Here is a 5,863-nt window from a genome sequence, read left to right on the forward strand (position 1 = left end):
AAAACCACACATGGCAAACTTGGTCATGGTAAAGACAATTCTCTTTAGCAAACAATGCCCTCACCCACCCCACACACAACCAGGAAACAACCAAAGAAGATAATTCTTAAAATTAAAATCAGAAAATTTATATCTATTCTCTTAAACAAAAGTTAGAAAAACTACCATATGAAAGGTTTCAGTTTAAAAAAATACTCTACCTTTTATTAGGTGCATAAAGTTTGGTATTAGTTAAGTATGAGTAGGTTACTAGACTTCAAAAACCAGATAGTTAAATGGGAATGTTTTTTCCTAATTAATGAGTCTATTTTTCTAAATCTTTTCATAACTGGATATTTAGTATAACTGTACACAAAGGAAACAAACGGTCTCATCTCTTTTTAAGTTGGTTATTAGTAAAATAAGTAAAAAATATTAGAGATATTTCACTGCAATGCATTTTCTTTTGCTCTAAGTATAAAGATGTTTTCCTGCAGTAAGAGCAACACACTTTAGGAGTAGGGGGCTATGCTAAAAGAGGCAAATCTGTCAGAGATTTATTAAAGAAGCTTGTAGTTAAGAAGAGTGGTATATCATAGAAACAGATAGCTTTGACAGACACATCCAGCATTATTGTGACTTGCGTAATTCTAAGAAAGCTAATAGAACAATCCCTCACAGTAATATGCTAGAATATTTATAATGGAATTCTTTCAAACCTAATTCACAAAGAGGTTCTATGTTGTTATCAACATTCCTGTCTTTCAGAACTCACTTACATGCTCAGTGAAGACTTATTAAAGAACTAGAATAATTCTTTCAATTCACAGTACTTACTTTGTCTGATGTTTAAATCCTGGGTACTCTTGAGACATTATCCTAGGTACACATAATCCTTCTTGACCAGCTGCATAAAGAATGCTAGTCTTAACTTTCAAATCCATATGTATATACTTACCATGTACTTCTATGACTTGTATACATGAGCTAAGGTCAGAACATTCCATTATATGCTAGAAGAGGATAGTAAAACACTAGTACTTATGAGTCATTATTTCTATTTAGCTGAGTTGAAATATTTTGTAGATGCAGTGTTTTAAACAGTGTCTGCTTACATATTAATATTTATATGAAACTAAATCTACCAAAAGAAAGCTTAGATATTTTTCAGAAAGGAAGAATATATTTGACACTGTTAGTGATTAAATATATTCAACTGAATGAAATAAAATGAGCATAAAGACAAAACTTATCATCTTTAAAACCATCACAAGTTACATAAGATAAAAATGGTTGCAGTTATGGGCAGCATTAGAAAAATTCACACACAGAAACTTAATGCATATAATTCTCATCTTTTCATTATTATATGTCAGTTTAGCTGATAAACTCCCATTTGTAATTTCTCACCATTTACAGTTTGTGTTGTCCAAATCTTCATTGATATATCTATTGCTTGGTTACTATAGATTATCAGTTTTCCAGAAAGTAAAGGCATGTGTTATAAAGTATGTAAAACTTGCACTGAGAATATGTGTATTTAGATTAGGAAGATAATAGATGATGTACTGAGAACTCAGGAAAGTTACATGAAATGTACCATCCTTAGTGTGAACCTCAGTGGCTTCCATAGCATTGTACTAAGGAAATATTCTTGAGACATTAAGAGACAATTCTCTTTTTCTAAAAAACAGGCAATACCTAAAAAATTACATTTTCTCTACACATTTTGATGTTACATTTTAACACAAAGATGTGTTTAGAATAAATTACCTTTAGATAATTGAAAGTGATATTTAATTAAGACCATAAAAACATCCACTTAACTTTAGCTCAAAGGACAGTTCACTTATATGACATTTGTGTTCTTCTAAAGAAGAGATTACATTTATACTGATGATAAAATGATATATGAGATGCTAATAGATCTCTGAATATTTTCTTTGTTGTAAAATACATTGACTTTACATAGCTATTAAGTCTTCTGGGTTTATGGGTTTAGGAAATAATGGCTCCATTAGAGTTTGTAAAGCATTCATTCTGACGACATCATAAAAATTTGTCAGCCAAGGAACTTCACCCTCAAAACCCTCACTTTCTAGGGTAATAAATTGCTTTTACATATTTCTATTTATAATAGACTGTCCATGGGGGCATGCTTAGATTCATATGCACATATTTTCACTTAGAAAAGCTAGAAGAGGTAGAGAGTTTAACTATCTTTATGACCAGATTTTTCTTTGCTTTGAAAAGTGCTATGCACATGAGGACAGTATTATTAGTACTCACATGCCAGATTCCTATTAATGTAGCAGAAAGCCTTCTCTTAAATATTTATGGCTGAGTTATTTAAATACACAAATCTTCTAATCTGTTCACTCATCTTTTCTTTTTTTGTTGCATTTTCCTGGTTTTATTTAAGCATAAATAAAAGGTGTACGTGAGACAGCTATTCATTTTCTTCACTGTGCAGCCTGGTGTTGGTATTGTTGACTCTAATGGCCAGCTCAGAGGCTCTTTCCACATTGCTTTGGTGGTTCTTGGGAGAAACATGAGCCATCTCAACACAGGAAGACTTGTTACATATCAGGAATACTCCCTGCTCCTTGATATTGTGGATTCTCATTATGATTTTGCTTTAAGTACTATTAGTTTTGAACATTGTAACGTATCCAGCCGTCTTTATGACACACATATATTTATACAAACATAAAAAACACATACAGATGGATAAAGCATTTAATACAAGAAACAAATCATATGTTTAATTTCATCTTCCAGCAGTTCTTGTCTGTATCTCATTTAGGTAACAATAGTGATTTTCACACAAAACTTACAAATTAAAAAGATTAATCAGTAAAACAATATTTCATCTGATAATTATGTTTCTGAAAGGTCAGATAAATAATAATAATGGCATTATTTCCTGGCTGTTTTCTTTGTGGCTAATAATGTTCTAAGATTTTCATAACTTATTTCAGATAAAATATAAGGAAATAGAAAAATAAAGTATAGTTAAAGAGTGGGTATTTGTTATCAACACCAAGTAGTATTCTAGCATCTAATTTAGTTTTATTTGCATTGAGATAGTTTAGATAGAAAAAGTTTATTAAAATATTCAAGAAACTATAATATGAATTTAAAAATTAAACATTTCTTGGAAATAATGAGTGATTGAAAAACAAATAATTTCAGACTCTTGAAAATTTTAATTATTTTTGGAAAAATGTTAAGCAAATTTAAATAACTAGAAATGAAATTGTGTGCAGTACTTGCAGGTCCACCTTCTCTAGGATTGTAGTGATACCAAGTTAACATTAACATTATATAAATACTGGGGCCAGAAATATGGCTTAGCAGTTAAGGCACTTTCCAGCAAAGCAAAAGGACCCAGGTTCAATTCCCCAGGTCCATGTAAGCCAGATGCAGAAGGTGGCACATGTATTTGGAATTTGCTTGCAGTGGCTGGGGGCCCTAGCATGCTCATTCTCTACCCTGACCCCACTGGAAATAAATAAATAATATTTTTGAGGGCATGCTGTTAGAGAGAGCAGGCCAGAGCTCCTGTTTCCTTCCCCACCTCCCAGTTCCCTGGTCTCTGTACCCTAGTTTAGGGTTTCCTGTACCCCAATTTAGGGTTTCCCGGACCCTGCAAGGTGTGCTGCTAAAGCAGGCTTCTTGCTCCATCTTTCTGATTGACCTGGCCCCTGTGCCCCCAACTCCTGGATTCCCTGCTCAAGAGCATGTGTATGCAGGGTATGTAGGCTAAAGCTTCTGACTCTTTCCGCACCTCACAGTTTCATGGTCCCAGCACTCCTGCTGGTGGCTTGGGGTGATTTGGTCTCTGCGTGTGTGCTGCAGAAGCAGGTCTTTTGCTCTAGCTTTGTGACTGACTCGCCCCTGGGTCCCAAAATCCCTGTTTCCCTGAGCCAGAAGGTACATGGGCCACTAGGGGAAATGGCCTCTTGCCCTGGATTCCCATTTTCCTGGATCCTGGTTGTCAAACCCCTGGTTCCCTTGTGCTGAAGAGTGTGTGAAAAGTAGAGTGAGTAGGCCTGAGTTCCCAGTTCCTCACCTCTCAGTTCCCCAGGTACCTTTGATATATGTATAACCTTTACAATCTGCAATCAGTGTTTATAACCCCATCATACATCAATCTGAATCACTTTAAAATAGAACACTCACTTAAGATCCTACAAGGACAAATACTTGCTTCCTCCTTAATAAAATAAGACTTTTTGGCTGGGCATAGTGGCACATACCTTTAATCCCAGCACTTGGGAAGCAAATGTAGGAGGATCTCTGAGAATTCAAGGCCACCCTGAGACTACATAGTGGATTCCAGGTCAGCCTGGGCCAGAGCTAGGCCCTACCTCAAGAAAACAAAAACAAAAACAAACAAACAAAACAAAACAACACAACACAACACAACAACAACAACAAAACAATGAAAGTAAGAAAAATGTCAGATCTTCACAAAGGATTCCAAATTCTACAATGGAAGCATCCAATGAAGTCATAGAGAAGACAACAGAAACTGAGTCCCAAAACTAAAACACAACAAGTGATGTGACCTTGATCAAAAGAATTTCTCAACGGGAAGCACACCATCAAAAAACCAACAATCACATAAATAAAATTGAGTAGAATCATCTCATAGGCACTCAGCTTTATACACTAGACTTAAGTGAAAAAACCTCAGAAGCCTCAGTAAATATATAACAGAATTGAAGGTGAGTCAACAAATGGAAGTTCTCAATAACCACTTGATTAATCTTAATGAAGAGTTGATCAAATGCAACAATGAATTCCAGGAAGCATCAAGAAAATAATACCCCAAACTGAAATTGTACCTCAAAAAAAGAGATGGACATGATACAAAATAACAAAACAGAAAACAATCAAATAGAGCTTTTATAAACATCTCTAGAACCCCTCACAAAAAGAGTCACTCATATGGAAAACAGAACTGAGCTTGAAGACAAGACTGAAGAAATTGATTGGGAGTACAAAAACTTTGCTAAGCTCAAAAAACAAAAAAACATGAGAAGAGAATATTAGGGAAATGTGGGGTACACTAAAATGAGCAAATATCTGGGTCAGGGATATATCATAAGGGGAAGAAATACAGGTCAGGAGCACACAGAAAATATTCAACAAATTATTGAAAAAAAATTTCCTAATCTTTCAAAAAGAGAGGCCCATTCACCTACAAGAAGCTCACAGAACATCAAACAAACAGGACCAAAAAATAAACCCTCCAAGGCACATTATGGTTAAAACTACTAACAAAGAAAACAAAAAAGAGAGTGTGTAGTGGTTTGATTCAGTTGTCTCCCATAAACTTAGGTATACTGAAAGCTAGGTTCCCATCTGATGATGATTTGAAAATTAACACCTCCTGGAGACTGTATTGTTGGGAGGATGGCTTATGGATGTTATAGCCAGCTTCCTCTAGCCAATGTTTGGCACATTCTCCTATTGCTGTTGTCCATCTGATATTGGCCAGGAGGTGATGTCCATCCTCTGCCCATGCCATCATTTCCCCCTGACTTCCTGGAGGCTCCCTTTGAGTCTATAAGCCAAAATAATCCCCTTTCCCACAAGTTGCTCTTGGTCAGGTGTTTTCTGCCAGCAATGCTAACCTTACTTCAAGAGTGCTAAAGGCAGCAAGAGAGAACCAACTCACAACATACATAGGCAATTCCATCAGAATTACCTCAGATTTCTCAGTGGAATCCCTGAAAGCCATAAGGGCCTGGAATGGAACACTTCAAAATCTAAAAACCTATGGCTTCAAACCAAACTAATGTACTCAGCAAAAGTATCCCTCATGATAGATGGTGAAAGGAAAATTTTCCATGAAAAAGTTGGCTCTATTATT

The sequence above is a fragment of the Jaculus jaculus genome, chromosome 12 (assembly GCF_020740685.1).
Source record: "Jaculus jaculus isolate mJacJac1 chromosome 12, mJacJac1.mat.Y.cur, whole genome shotgun sequence".
Classification (NCBI taxonomy): Eukaryota; Metazoa; Chordata; class Mammalia; order Rodentia; family Dipodidae; genus Jaculus; species Jaculus jaculus.